The 16,598-nt window shown below is 43.5% G+C and overlaps 1 protein-coding gene across 2 annotated transcripts in view; it reads left to right on the top strand.

Annotated features, from left to right (window-relative positions):
• Positions 1 to 16,598, top strand: part of pxylp1 (2-phosphoxylose phosphatase 1) — a 574,980-nt gene that overhangs the window by 9,939 nt on the left and 548,443 nt on the right. The gene's annotated exons all lie outside the window — the stretch shown is intronic.

Genomic DNA, 16,598 nt, shown 5'->3' with positions numbered 1-16,598 from the left:
GAGGTTTAGAGGGTATTTGAGAAAGAACTTTTTCACCCAGAGGGTGGTTGGAGTCTGGAACTCACTGCCTGAAAGGGTTGTGGAGGCTGGAACCCTCACAACATTCAAGAAGAATTTGGATGAGCACTTGAAATGCCATAGCATACAAGGCTACGGACCAAATGCTGGAATATGGGATTAGATTAGACAGGGCTTGATGGCCGGCGCGGACACGATGGGCCGAAGGGCCTCTATCCGTGCTGTATAACTCTATGACTCTATGAGAACACTGGGTATAATGTGGCAGAGATTATCATCTGAAATTGTTGAACTCAATGTTGAGTCCAGAAGGCTGTAAACTGCCTATTAGAAAGATGGAGGTGCTGTTCCTCAAGCTTATGTTGAGCTTCATTGGAACAGTTTAGAAGGCCGAGAACAGAGAGGTTAGAGTGGGAGTGGAGCGGAGAATTAAAATGACAGGCGATCCGAAGCTCGGGGGTCAGGCTTGTGGACTGAACGGCAGTGTTCTCCAAAGCAGTCACCCAATCTGCGTTTGACCTCCCCAATGTAGAGCAGCGAATACAGTATACTAAATTGAAAGAAGTACAAGTAAAGTGTTGTTTCACCTGGAAGGAGTGTTTGGGGCCCTGGACAGTGGGAAGGAAGGAGGTAAAAGGGCAGGTGTTGCATCTCCTGCGCTTGCACGGGAAGGTGCCGTGGGAAAGGGAGTGGGTGTTGGGGATGATAGAGGAGTGCACCAGGGTGTCGCAGAGGGAATGGTCCCTTTGGAATGCTGAAACAATAGCAAATGCAGGGTAGTTATAAATAGATGTTAACTGAGCTGGGAAGATTAAAATTCCACAAGCCTTTGTTCTTTGACTTTTATTTACAGAATTTAGCTAACTGAAAGGCTTTTTTTAGGCATGCCCTGAATGCAGTGACTCATGCTAAAATGTGGTTCCACAAAGCATCTCAGCCCTGAAGTACTGCTCCCAAGCAAATATTCTTATGCAACTATGGGGAGCATTGCAGCTAGGCATAGCCCTGGTATGTCTTCACCCTGCATTACATATACTTGCACTTCAAATGATCAAATGCAGGAACCTTGGTTGATTTTTTCCCCTCTAGCTTGATGGTATTGATGCCAGATATACTGCCCTCATTGCAACATTAGTAAAATTGGCTAATTCTAGTTCTAGCTAGGTTCAGTTACACAATAATAGTTACGTGTTAATGAAGTTGAAACAGGAAGAAGCCATTTTGTTTTGTTGAGAAGCCAAGGTGCAATGTCAAGGCCCATTGTGCAAAACGCCACTAAAGTTTTTTTTAAAGTTTGAAAATCTCTTAAGCAGTGTGAGAAGGTGATTTATTCAACAGTTTTTGGGATTAGGTAATCAAATGTTTTTGTTAAATCTTCATTTTATCCATAGCCTGTATTGTAAATTTCAAAAACATTCACAAAATAAATGAAGGAGCCCCAGCAAGGAGACGTAGATCCGATCCTTCTGGACCATGAGCCCACTACCGAATATCAAGCCATTGTTTCCAAGGCTGTCACTGATCTCATTTCCTCTGGAGATCTTCCCTCCACTGCTACCAACCTCATAGTTCCCCAACCCCGCACAGCCCACTTCTACCTCCTTCCCAAGATCCACAAACAGGACTGCCCTGGTAGACCCATCGTTTCAGCCTGTTCTTGCCCCACGGAACTGATTTCTTCCTATCTGAACTCTATTTTTTCTCCCCTTGTCCAGTCTCTTCCCACCTACATCCGTGACTCTTCCGACGCCCTCCACCACTTTAACAGTTCCAGTTTCCTGGCCCCAACCATCTCCTTTTCACTAAAAGCCGACAAATCCCCTGGACTTGACGGCCTACATCCTAGGGTTCTAAAAGAGGTGGCTGAAGAGGTAGTAAATGCATTGGTTTTGATCTTCCAAAATTCCCTAGATTCTAGAATGAATGGTCCCAGCAGATTGGAAGGTCGCAAATGTAACACCGCTATTCAAGAAAGGAGGAAGAGAAAAAACAGGAAACTACAGGCCAGTTAGCCTGACATCAGTCATCGGGAAAATGCTGGAATCCATTGTTAAGGAAGTGGTATCAGGGCACTTAGAAAATCATAACATGATTAGGCAGAGTCAACATGGTTTTATGAAAGGGAAATCATGTTTGACAAATTTATTAGAGGTTTTTGAGGATGTAACTAGCAGGGTATGTAGTATATTTGGATTTCCAAAAGGCATTCAATAAGGTGCCACATAAAAGGAAGGTTATTACACAATATTAGGGCTCATGGGGTTGGGGGTAATACAGTAGCATGGATAGAGGATTGGTTAACGGACAGAAAACAGAGAGTAGGGATAAACAGATCTTTTTCAGGTTGGCAGGCTGCAACTATTGGGGTGCTGCAAGGATCAGTGTTGGGGTCTCAGCTATTTACAACCTATATTAATGACCTAGATGAAGGGACTGAGTGTAATGTATCCAAGTTTGCTGATGATACAAAGCTAGGTGGGACAGTAAGCTGTGAGGAGAACACAAAGGGCTGGATTTTCATTCAGAAGTCGGGTTGGAGGCGGGATTACAACTTTCGGGGTTGTAGTCCCGCCTCCATCGAGATGCGGCCAATCCACGCGATTTCAACTTGATTGAACTTGTTGAGCCCGCCCAGCGGGCTCAGCAGGCCAATTAAGGGCCACCCGGCAACAGGTGACGTCACAGACTGAAATTTCATCTGTCAAGACATTTTAAGAACATAGAACATAAGAAATAGGAGCAGGAGTAGCCCAATCGGCCCCTCGAGCCTGCTCCACCATTCAATAAGATCATGGCTGATTTGATCCTAACCTCAAATCTTCGATCACTCTCCATCCCACCCGAACCCATGTGATCCCCCGGGAGAGGCGAAAAACCAGATAAAAAACCCAATGGCCAATTTGGGAGAAAAAATCTGGGAAATTCCTCTCCGACCCATCTAGGCGATCGAAACTCTTCCAGGAGATCACTCTGTCCCTATATTTTCTACAGTACTTACCTTCTGTAAAGGCGATCTCCACCCCAGCCAGGAACAGGAATAAAACCATCTCCTGAAATCTAACACAGAATTAGAACACAAGAAGTAGGAGCAGAACCAGGCTACACGGCCCCTGGGCCCGCTCCACTACCCACAGGGCCATGACCATTCCGAACCTAGACTTATGTCCAATTTCCTGCCCGCTCCCGTAACCCTTAATTCCCTTTACTTCTAGGAAACTATCTATTTCTGTTTTAAATTTATTTAATGATGTAGCTTCCACAGCTTTCTGGGGCAGCAAATTCCACAAACCTACTACCCTCTGAGTGAAGAAGTTTCTCCTCATCTCAGTTTTGAAAGAGCAGCCCCTTATTTTAAGATTATGCCCCCTAGTTCTAGTTTCACCCATCATTGGGAACATCCTCACTGCATCCACCCAATCAAGCCCCTTCACAATCTTATATGTTTCAATAAGATCGCCTCTCATTCTTCTGAATTCCAATGAGTAGAGTCCCAATCTACTCAACCTCTCTTCATATGACCACCCCCTCATCCCCGGGATTAACCGAGTGAACCTTCTTTGTACTGACTCGAGAGCAAGTATGTCTTTTCTTAAGTATGGACACCAAAACTGTATGCAGTATTCCAGGTGCGGTCTCACCAATACTTTGTATAACTGCAGCAATACCTCCCTGTTTTTATATTCTATCCCCCTAGCAATAAAAGCCAACATTCCATTGGCCTTCTTGATCACTTGCTGCACCTGCATACTAACTTTTTGAGTTTCGTGCACCAGGACCCCCAGATCCCTTTGTACTACAGTACTTTCCAGTTTCTTGCCATTAAGATAATAACTTGCTCTATGATTTTTCCTGCCAAAGTGCATAACCTCACACTTTCCAGTATTGTATTCCATCTGCCAAATCTCTGCCCACTTACTTAGCCGGTCGATGTCACTTTGCACGTTTTTTATGTCCTCCTCACTCACTACTTTCCCTCCCATCTTTGTATCATCTGCAAACTTTGATATGTTACACTCGGTCCCCTCCTCCAAATCGTTAATATAGATTGTAAAGAGTTGGGGACCCAGCACTGACCCCTGCGGAACACCACTAGTTACAGATTGCCAGTCTGAGAATGAACCATTTATCCCAACTCTCTGCTTTCTGTTAGAGAGCCAATCCTCCACCCACGTCAGAATATTACCCCCAATCCCGTGATTTTTTATCTTGAGCAATAATCTTTTGTGTGGCACCTTGTCAAATGCCTTTTGGAAGTCTAAATACACTATGTCCACTGGTTCGCCTTTATCCACCCTGTATGTTACTTCCTCAAAGAACTCAAGCAAATTTGTCAAACATGACTTCCCCTTCATGAAACCATGCTGAGTTTGTCCTATTAAATTATGTTTATCCAAATGTCCCGTTACTGTCTCCTTAATAATGGACTCTAACATTTTACCAACCACAGATGTTAGGCTAACAGGTCTATAGTTTCCAGCCTTCTGCCTACTACCCTTTTTAAATAAGGGTGTTACATTAGCAATTTTCCAATCTGCCGGGACCTTTGCTGAGTCCAGGGAGTTTTGGAAAATTATTACCAATGCATCCACAATCCCTACCGCCACTTCCCTCAAGACCCTAGGATGTAAGCCATCAGGTCCAAGGGATTTATCCGGCTTGAGTCCCATTATTTTACCAAGTACCACTTCCTTAGTGATTTTAATCGTATTTAGCTCCTCTCCCCCTAGAGCCCCCTGTTTCTCCAGTGTTGGGATATTCTTAGTGTCCTCTACCGTAAAGACTGATACAAAATATTTGTTCAGCGTTTTTGCCATCTCCATGTTTCCCACCATTAATTTCCCGGTCTCATCCTCTAAGAGACCAACATTTACTTTAGCCACCCTTTTTCTTTTTATATAACTATAGAAATTTTTGCTATCTGTTTTTATATTTTTTGCTAATTTACTTTCATAATCTATCTTCCCTGTCTTAATCAATCTTTTAGTTATTTTTTGCTGTCTTTTAAAGACTTCCCAATCTTCTATCCTCCCACTAGATTTGGCTACCTTATATGCCCTTGTTTTTAGTCGGATACTATCCTTAATTACTTTACTTAGCCACGGATGGCTATCTTTTCTTTTACACCCTTTTTTCCTCAGTGGAATATATATTTTTTGGAAGTTGTAAAATAACTCCTTAAATGTACACCACTGATCATGTACCGTCTTACCCTTTAATCTATTTTCCCAGTCCACTCTAACCAATTCCGCTCTCATACCTTCATAGTCTCCTTTATTCAAGCTCAGCACGCTTGTTTGAGATCCAACCTTCTCACCCTCTACTTGAATATGGAATTCAACCATGTTGTGGTCACTCATTCCAAGGGGATCCTTTACTAGGACATTTTTAATTAATCCTGTCTCATTACACAGGACCAAATCCAAGGTTGCTTGCCCCCTGGTCGGTTCAGTTACATACTGCTCAAGAAACCCATCCCTAATACACTCAATGAACTCATCCTCAAGGCTGCTCTGCCCACTTTGATTTGTCCAGTTAATATGATAGTTAAAATCCCCCATAATTATAGCTGTTCCCTTATTACAAGCCTCAACTATTTCCTGATTAATACTCCGTCGAACAGAGTTGCAACTTTTCGGAGGCCTATAGACTACGCCCACTCGTGTTTTTCCCCCTTATTATTCCTTATCTCTACCCAAACTGTTTCACTATCCTGCTCCTTTGACCCAATGTCATTTCTCTGTATTATAGTGATTCCTTCCTTTATTAACATAGCCACCCCACCTCCCCTCCCTTCCTGCCTGTCCTTCCTGATTGTTAAATAACCTGGTATGTTTAATTCCCAGTCATGGTCACCCTGCAGCCATGTTTCTGTAATGGCCACAAGATCATACCCATATGTAGTTATTTGTGCCGTTAACGCATTCATTTTGTTACGAATGCTATGTGCATTCAGATAAAGAACTTTCAAATATGCTTTGTGACACTTAGTTCCTGTTTTTTCCCCTTTTACTACTTTACCTTTTACTCCATACCTTCTGTCCCTTCCTGACACGTTCTGTTTTTTAATTTCCCCACTGCTACCTAAGTCTATGACCTTCTCCGTTGTCATTTCTGTTATTTGCTCTCTAGAAACCTCCCCCCCACTAATTAGTTTAAAGCCCTCTCTACAGCCCTAGTTATATGATTCGCCAGGGCTCTAGTCCCAGCACTGGCCAGGTGGAGTCCGTCCCAACGGAACAGCTCCCTCCTGTCCCAGTACTGGTGCCAGTGTCCCAAGAAGCAAAACCCATTTCTCCCACACCAGTCTTTGAGCCACGCATTTAACTCTTTAATTTTATTTATCCTAGCCAAATTCGCTCGTGGCTCAGGTAATAATTATTACCCTTGAGGTTCTGTTTTTTAATTTGACCCCTAGCTGCTCATACTCCTTTAACAGAACCTTCTTCCTTGTCCTATCTACGTCATTTGTACCAACATGGACCACGACAACTGGATCCTCCCCCTCCCACTCCAAGTTTCTTTCCAGCCCAGAAGAGATGTCCTTAACCCTGGCACCGGGCAGGCAACACAGCCTTCGGGACTCCCGCTCTTGACTGCAGAGAACCCTATCTATCCCCCTAATGATACTATCCCCGACCACTACAACATTTCTTTTTACTCCCTCCACTTGAATCTCCCCCTGTACCACGGTACTGTGGCCAGGTTGCTCACCCTCCCTGCAGTCCCCGCCGCCCCCCCTCACAGGGAGTAAGAAACTCGATCCTGCTTGACAAGAGCAAGGGCTGCGGCTCCTTCAACACTACATCCTGGATCCCTGTACCTTCCTCACTCGTAGTCACACCGTCCTGTCCCTGACCACGGACTACATCTGCAGTAATTAATTTCATAGGTGTGACCACCTCCTGAAACATAGAGTCCAGGAACTTCTCCCCCTCCCTGATGTGTCGCAGTGTCTGAAGCTCGGTCTCAAGCTCTTTAACATGGAGCTTGAGTTCCTCTAGCAGCAAACACTTATCACAAATGTAATCACCGTGAGCCTCAATGGGGTCCACCAGCTCCCACATTTCACAACAGTGACACATCACCTGTTCAACCATATCTGTGTAATTAATTAAATTTCTTATTATTAGTTATGAAGACCCTCTGCCCCGATATAGATGATAATATTACACCACTATTTAATAGGACTTACCAACTTAAAGGTATAGAAGAGAAGGAAGAGAACCTACAAACCAGCTGATCACCAACCTCCCTCGTGGAATCTGTCAGGGGGACCTGTCTGGTTGAATTGCCTCGCTGCTCCGCGTCCGCAGTGTTGCATTAGCCTGAGGGAGGGAAGCAAAACAGAGCAACAAGCACCCCTTCACCTCCCACTTGCCCGAACTCTCCCACTTACCAAACTCTACTTACACTCAATGCGACCGCACTCAGCGCTACCGCACTAAGCCCGCCCCTTTTTATACCCGGATTCTACTTCCGGTTTAAACTCCCCAACAGCTTAATTTACTCTAAAAAATTAAACTTACTTCAAATAATTCACTTTTTTACTCACTAAAATTCAGTAAATGCACTTAAAAGACTTTTTCTGCCACTTACCAAAGTCTGCTTAAACTCAATGCAATTGCACTCCTCCTGCAACACTAAGCCCGCCCCTTTTTATACCCGGATTCTACTTCCGGTTTAAACCCCCCAACAGCTTAATTTACCCTAAAAAATTAAACTTACTTCAAATAATTCACTTTTTTACTCACTAAAATTCAGTAAATGCACTTAAAAGACTTTTTCTGCCACTTATCAAAGTCTGCTTAAACTCAATGCGATTGCACGCCATCAGTTTCACAGCTGTTTGAAGCTGTCAAACACTGACAGTCTTACTTCTAACATGAGTCCTTCTCCACAGACTCAGTTAGAAATCTCTCCTGCACAGAAATCTGCAAGCTGTCACTTTTGACAGTGCGCAGCCATTCTGCTTTCTGTGCCGGTGAGATGAGGGACTCCCCGAACCTAAAGGAAGGAAGGCTGAAAAGGTAAGAAAATGTATGTAAAACTTATTTAATCACTTTAGACACACCAAACACACTTACCTTTGCACTCATGCACACATCACTCACCTGAACACCGACATCTCAACCCCTCCAAGCCCTTCAACCCGACGGCTCGACTCCTCCAACTTGGCGCGGTTTGGAGCTGTCAGGAATCCCACAGGAAAACCTTAAAAATAGGGATTAGGCTAAAAACTGCCTGTTAACTAATCCCTTCCCGCCTCGGGTAGGCGGGTCCCAGTGCGGGACAGATACTCGCCTCCTTTGAAACTGGCATGGAGGCTTGTTGGGGGCTGGATGGGGTCGAGACCCCCGATTTTAGGAATTTAACCCCCCGCACGCCTCCAAACCCGACTCCATGGCACACTGAAAATTGAGCCCAAAGAGTCTGCAAAAGGATATAGATAGACTAAGTGAGTGGGCAGTAAGGTGGCAGATGGAGTATAATGTAGGGAAATGTGAGTTTAACCACTTTGGTAGGAAGAATAGAAACAGAATATTTTGTAAATGGTGAGAAACTTTCAAATATTGGTGTTCAGAGAGATTTGGGTGTCCTCATGCAAGAAACACAGAAAGCTAGCATGCAGGTACAGCAAGCAATAAGGAAGGCAAATGGCATGTTGGCCTTTATTGCAAGGGGTTTGGAGTATAAAAGTAAGAAAGTCTTGCTACAATTGTACAGGGTCTTGGTGAGACCACACCTGGAGTACTGTGCACAGTTTTGGTCTCCTTATCTAAGGAAGGATATACTTGCCTTGGAGGCGGTGCAATGAAGGTTCACTAGATTGATTCCTGGGATGAGATGAGAGATTGTGTAGAATGGGCCTATACTCTCTGGAGTTTAGAAGAATGAGAGGTGATCTCATTGAAACATACAAGATTCTGAAGGGGATTGACAGGGTAGATGCTGAGAGGTTGTTTCCCCTGGCTGGAGTGTCTAGAACTACGGGGCATAGTATCAGGATAAGGGGTAGGCCATTTAAGACTGAGATGAGGAGGAATTTCTTCATTCAGAGGGTTGTGAATCTTTGGAATTCTCTGCCCCAGAGGGCTGTGAATGCTGAGTCTTGATGCATTTTCAAGGCTGAGATAGATAAATTTTTGGACTCTAGGGGAATCAAGGGATATGGAGTTCGGGCGGGAAAGTGGTTTTGAGGTCGATCATCTTATTGAATGGCGGAGCAGGCTCGAGGGGCCGTATGGCCGACTCCTGCTCTTATTTCTTATGTTCTTAATCTCTCTACACCTCTATTCCCCACCAGGACGGCCTGAGGGCGCTCTGCTTCTTCCTTGAACAGAGGCCCAACCAGTCCCCATCCACCACCACCCTCTTCCTCCTGGCTGAACTTGTTCTCACATTAAACAACTTCTCCTTTGACTCCATGCAATTCGTCCAAATTAATGGTGGTGCTATGGGAACAGTGCTTCCGATATGTCTTCCTTTTTCCTCAACCGAGGATTCCCCTCTACCGTGGTTGACATGGCCCTCGGCCGAGTCCGTTCCATTTCCTGCACTTCCGCTCTCACCCCTTCCCCTCCCTCCCAGAACCACGATAAGGTTCCCCTTATCCTCACTTTTCACCCCACCAGCCTCCACATTCAACGAATCATCCTCCGCCATTTCCGCCACCTCCAACGTGATCCCACCACACAACACATTCTCCCCTCCCCTCTCAGCATTCCAAAGGGACCACTCCCTCTGCGACACCCTGGTCCACTCCTCAATCATCCTCAACACCCCCTCCCCTTCCCACAGCACCTTCCTGTACAAGCGCAGGAGATGCAACAGCTGCCCTTTTACCTCCTCCCTTCCCACTGTCCAAGGCCCCAAACACTGCTTCCAGGTGAAACAGTGATTTACTTGTACTTCTTGCAATTTAGTATACTGTATTCGCTGCTCATGATACGGTCTCCTCTACACTGGGGAGGCCAAACGCAGCTTTGTGGAACACCTCCGTTCAGTCAATAAGTGTGACCCTGAGCTTTCGGTCGCCTGTCACTTTAATTGCTGCTCCACTCCCACTCTGACCTCTCTGTTTTCAGCCTCTTACACTGTTCCAATGAAGCTCAACGTAAGCTCGAGGAATAGCACCTCATTTTTCGATTAGGCACTTTGCAGATTTCTGGACTCAACATCGAGTTCAACAATTTCAGACCATAACTTCTGCCCCTATTTTTTCCACATGGCAGCTGTTGATGATTCTGCCATTCCCATTTACACCTTTTCTAGACTCATCTTTTGTTTCTTTACTTGTCCCATTACCATCTCCTTTTGCTTTGTACTATCATACCTTTTGTCATTTAATCTCTCCTGCCTTCCACCCTATCACAGACCTTCCCTTTTGTTCTTTCCTCCCCAACCCCCTTTCCCTGCCCCTGCACTTGCTTAAAATTTGTTACCTCTCTAACCTTTTCCAGTTCTGATGAAAGGTCATCGACCTGAAATGTTAACTCTGTTTCTCTCTCCGCAGATGCTGCCTGACCTGCTGAGTATTTCCAGCATTTTCTCTTTTGAAACTTATATTTTTTTCGCACCTTTAGCATCGTAAAACATTCCAATGTGGCGGAGCCACCAAAGGACTCAGATCGTTTGTGCATAATTCCTTTAACAACATGTTAGCTACAGTCTGAGTCTGTATCTTTATTTGTGCTGTCTAACTGTACAGAGTGTGGTTGCTTTAACAGCGCGGTTAAAACGTGATGACGTCACGCCGTTCATCACGTGATCCCCACTGGCGGGAAAACGTCATGACGTCAGCCACAGGACTGCAGGGGCAGTCCTCGTGCAGCCTCCAGAGAGAGCAGACCTACATTCGATGTTATCCTGCAGTTTATTGTTAAAGCCTTTTTGTTTCATTAAAGTTCATTTTGTTTGATCGCCTGAGTAGAACTCAGTCTTTTAGTTAGGAACCCACGTTCCTACACCAAGGCATTTCACAAAATTTGACACCGAGCCACATAAGGAGATTTTAGGGAAGATGACCAAAAGCTTTGTCAAAGATGTAGGTTTTAAGGAGCATCATTCATCAGAACTGCCAAACTACACTCATTTTGAAGTCAATAGAAACGAAAATCGGGTGGAGTTTAAAGGAGGAAAGAGAGTTAGAGAAGTGGAGAGGTTTAGGGAGGGAATTCCAGAGCTTAGGGCCTCGGCAGCTAAAGGTACGGCCGGCAATGGTGGAGCGATTAAAATCGGGAATGCGCAAGAGGCCAGAATTGGAGGAGCGCAGATACCTCGGAGGGTTGTAGAGCTGGTGGAGGTTGCAGAGATCAGGAGGTGCGAGGCCATGGACGGATTTGTAAACGAGGATGAGAACTTTAAAATCAAGGTTCTAATGAGGTGCAGGTGCAGCCTTTGTAAACTAAAATGGACACTATATTTTGGATCTGGAAGGCTGACTGCCAGCCATAAATAGTGTTTATAAAATGAAACAATCTAGTTCAACGTTCTAATCCTATTTAGGCCATATTTAGTAGAGCTACCTTGTTTATACGGATGGACGGGCCAAGCACTTGCAGTTTTTCTTTTGGAAAATAAATGAATCAACTTCCCTTGTTGCTCAGTTCATCAAGGTAGCATGTAACTGAACCCCACATTCCAAAAGGTCCTAGTCCCAATTCTTTCCTTAGCTGATCTTAGTCTGGATACTAGTAGAGATAGATAGGTGGAAATAAACAGAGTTTCTTCTGATTGCCATGCAATCCTTGCTGGAAAGAATGTGCACACATATTTTGGGTGACAACATGATTAAGCTTGGCTGCAATTTTGCTCAGGGCCTTTTTATCTTGTTCTGCGTGCAGTTAAGATTACCAGTACTTTTAGAAATCTAAACTAAAAACATAAATTACTGGAAGCACATAGTAGGCCTAAACAGAAAAGAGAGGTTAATGTTTTGGGTGCATCTTTCATCAGAACTGCCAAACTACACTCATTTTGAAGTCAATAGAAACGAAAACCGGGTAGTGTTTAAAACGGGTGGCTGATCTGCTACCACCCGTTTTCTACCTGATGGTAAAAGTGAAAATTCACCCCATTCTTTCTTAGAGAGGGTGTGTGCATGGGGCATGGATCTCCGAAGGAAGGCTCAGCAAAAATAGGTTGGGAATCTCTCGACCAGAAAGTCCAGGAACATGGAGACCAGCCAACTTGTAATAAACATCAGAAATGACTGTTTTTGTTACTTACAGTTATTCAAGCTCGTCAGAGGTATTGATATATTTGAGGATGTGCCAGTCCATTTCTTGTGCACTGCTATTGTATAGAATTCCAATGTATCAGTCCACTCACCAATTCCCACTATGTAGAATTCCAACACATCAGCCTACTCCTCGCTAACTCCTATTATATAGAATTCCAATGCATCCGTCTACTTCTCAGTCGCTCCCACTGTATATAGAATTCTAAAATACCAATGCACTTCTCATTCATTCCCACAATATAAGTCATGGCTTTTTTTAAGTGAGAAAAAATAGGAGTCACAATTCCATTGCCAGAAACACCTTGTTGCCTGTGCTGTTTAGATGGTTATGAGTATTAAACTATCTGACAAGAAACATTATTCCGTAGGCAGTTTGCACAAAAGATGTATGTATCATGATACATCAACTGTCCGTATTCAGAATAGGAGTTAAGCAGTCCTATCCAATTCCAACAATTGAGATTATTCTAAGTCTGCGTTTTCCTATCAGAATTTGAAAATGAATGTTAAGAGTTGTCACTTCTGAGAACACCTGACCGATGACTAAACAGAAAGAAAAGATTGCCTTTATATAGCACCTTTCATGCCCTCAAGACATCCCAAATTGATTTATAGCAAATTAATTACCTTTGAAATGTGGTTTGTTTCTGTTTTGTAGGCAAATGTGGCAGTCAATTTGCACACAGCAAGATCCCACAAATAGCAATATGGTTAATGACTAGTTGATCTGTTTTTGGGGTTGTCGATTAAGGGATGGATGTTGGCGAGGACACCAGGAAAGCTCCCCCACACCTCTTTGAATAATGTCATGGGATCTAATTTCCACCTGAGCAGTTTAACAATTGATCAATTGACCTTATAGAAACACATGCTTTAACTATACTGACTTACTAGGGGCTCAAGAGCCAGCAGAACCAGGTTATTTCTACCCATATCTTACTGAACTCTCTAATACCTTTTCCTCCAATGCAAGAATGCTAATTTTTCTTCTTAATTTCTGTGGCCAGTGTCTCTTCCCTGATATTCAGACAATACTTGTATCAGAAGCCAGCCACTTAAATACCATCTCCACTGTCCTTGATTATTTTCAGCTGGCCTGGATGTCTCGGATATAATCCTTTAAGATATAATTCTTCTATCTCTCTTTCTTAGCTCAAATTTAGGAAAATGTTCACTTGAGTGAACCTCTGCTAATTTTAGGATCAGGGCCCAGGGATAATCTCTTATATGTGCCAGTGTAGGGAGTTTACAATTTTGCATTGGACCTAGGTTATATTTATTTCAGCTTCAGAAAATGAACCACGTGGAGAGTTCAGGTTCAGCTTTTTAAGTAAATGCAGTGATTGGATGTGCACTGTACCATAGAGTGGCAGTCATGATTCTCAACAATGAGTGGATTTGGCAGAGGCTTTGGTGGAGTATACTTGGCACTCGTGTATGGTCAGTGTTATCAGGACAATATCTGATGGTTTGAAGATGAAAATCAGAGCTGCACCAGTACTGCTTCTAACTCCTACCTCATGTTTCTGTTTCTGGGGATTGAATGCCACTGCATCCTGTAGGTAGGACTTCTCACAAGATCAGAAATTCTTGCCTACAGTATGCTGCAACCCTGAAGCAGCAATGAGATGCAAAAGTTTGGCGTAGCACTGAGGGGGAAGGAGAGATTTTCAGTGTGAATTGAGGGGAGGTGGGAATGGGAGTGCCAGCATAAAGCTTGGGGTGTGGAGATGGAGAGTGACTGCTTGAATTGAGGGAGCAGAGTGGGGAAGGGTGCCAGCATGGACTGGCCGAGAGACCGAGAGTGCCAAAATGAACTGAGAGCGGGGAGAAGAGTCCCTCTTTGAATTGAGAAAGAGGATAAGAAGACTGTCACTAATGTAAACAAGGAACACCCAGGTGGTTTAGACTCAGAATAGATAGATGTAGCGCACAACTGTTTCTTGACCCAGTGTATCAAGGAATCCACAAGAGGTAATGCTGATTTTGACCTGGTATTCGTTAAGGACCCAGAAAATGTATTCGATATGGAAGTTGTAGCACCCCTAGGGACAGTGACCACAAAATGAAGACTCAATGCAAATGAGATCCGAGACACCCCTGCTATTTGGCCTCAGGCCTCACCATTCAGGCGAGCCCCTCCTGAACGATCACTTCACCAACCACCCCCCTGGCCACCACCCACCCTCCCGATTGCTCGCCACCCTCTCTCAGTTGCCCCCCTCACTTGCCCGGGACCTACCTGAGGGCCGACGATGCAGCAGGCCAAAGTTGAAACCCTCTTCGCCGGTGAGCTGCCTGCAGTTTGCCGGCCTCAAGCAAATGAGGCCTGAGGCCCAATAAATGGGGGCCCCCCCATTCTGACGCAGGGATCATTCCTTGCGACAATTTCTAGACAGGTGTGTTTCTGGTCCACAATTTTGTATATGGAGAAATGACATAACTATATACATCAATGAGCAATTTCCCAAACTATTTGGAATAAGTGTGTCATAATTATACTGTAACAAGTGATTTTCCTCAAACCCTGTGTACGTGTGTATTGTTTAGAAATACATATTAATAAAGAAATTATACAGAAGCTTCAAGTTGTGAAGGTTGAATGTTTTTATGTCATGCTTTATAGTTGTTTTTATCAAAGCATGTCCATTACTTATAAAGCAATTATATGGGATGCAACAATCTTAGAACATTCTTAAAATAACATTACCACTATCCTGGACATTATACTTTGCAATGTATGTGTTATACAAATTGGATAATTTCTTGAAAGTAGTGCTCAATAAATTGGGGTGAGGCATACAAAAAGTGAAATACAGATGATAGGAGACAATGAACAATATCAGTATCAATAATGCTTTTAGTTTGCTATCAATTTTAACACTATGAATATCAAGTGCTTTTTTAAAAAGTAAAATAAATACATTGTGAAATGTAAGCTAAATAACAGTATTGCTGTCAGTGAGACACTACAATATTTCTCAGGGGATATAATTATACTTTGCTGGCATCTAGTTGGCAATTAGAGAATTCACAACTGTTCCACCTTCCAACATGTCTTGGCTGCATCTTTAATTAAGTCCCTTAAATACAATGAAATGTTTAGTCCAGTAATTAAAATCAGAACAATCCCTTGCATTTTCTTAGCCTTGAGAATGTAAGAGAAACAGCAAGTGTGAAATGAAGCCAATCAGGAATTGTATAGAATAATACAACAACAACGTGTTTTTATATAGCTCCCTTAACATAGTTAAACATCCCAAAGTGTATCACAGGAACGTTATCAGACAAAATTTGACACCAGCACAGGAGGAGGTCATTTGGCCCATCGTGCATATGCGGGCTCTTTGGAAAAACTATCAAATTAGTCCCACTCCCTGCTCTTTTTCCAGAGCCCTGCAAAATTTTCCCCTTCATGTATTTTCCAATTCTCTTTTGAAAGTTACTATTGGATCTGCTTCCACCACCCTTTCAGGCAGTGCATTCCAGATCACAACAACTCACTGTATAAAGAAAAAAATCTCATCTTTCCTCTGGTTCTTTTGCCAATTACCTTAAATAAATAAAGACTTGCATTTATATAGCGCCTTTCATGACCACTGGTCAAAGCACTTTACAGTCCATTTATTACTCTTGGAGTGTAGTCACTGTTGTAATGTGGGAAACATGACAGCCAATTTACACACAGCAAGCTCCCACAAACAGCAATGTGATATTGATCAGATAATCTGTTTTTGTTATGTTGATTAAAGGATAAATATTGGTCTGGATACAACTCCCCTGCTTTTCTTCGAAATAGTGCCATGGGATCCATTACGTCCATCTGAGAGAGCAGACGGGGCCTTGGTTTAATGTTTCATCTGAGAGATAGCACCTCCAACAGTGCAGCACTCCCTCAGCACTGCATTGGAATGTCAGCCTATATTTATGGAATAGGACTTGAACCCACAACCTTCTGACTCAAAGGCTAGTGTGTTACCCACTGAGCCACAGCTGACTCTGATAAAGCTGTGTCCTCTGGTTACTGACCCTCCTGCCAGTGGAAACAGTTTCCCCTTATTTAGTCTACCAAAATCCTTCATAATTTTGAACACCTCTATTAAACCTCCCCTTAACCTCTTTTCTCTGGAGAACAGTCCCAGCTTCTCTAGTCTCTCCACATAACTGAAGTCCCTCATCCCTGGCATGTAAAACTTTTGGAGATCTGTGGCGAGAGGAGAGGAGTAAAACTTTGGATTTATATCACATTGTTCCTGTGGCTCCCCTAGCATACACCTGCTTGCTTTGGCTCAACAATAATGAATCAAGAACATGAATATAAGGTTTAGGCTCCACTGAT

Source organism: Somniosus microcephalus, chromosome 6 (genome assembly GCF_052327205.1).
Source record: "Somniosus microcephalus isolate GS21.2 chromosome 6, FLI_Smic_1.0, whole genome shotgun sequence".
NCBI lineage: Eukaryota > Metazoa > Chordata > Chondrichthyes > Squaliformes > Somniosidae > Somniosus > Somniosus microcephalus.
This window is presented reverse-complemented; position numbering and strand designations above follow the sequence as displayed.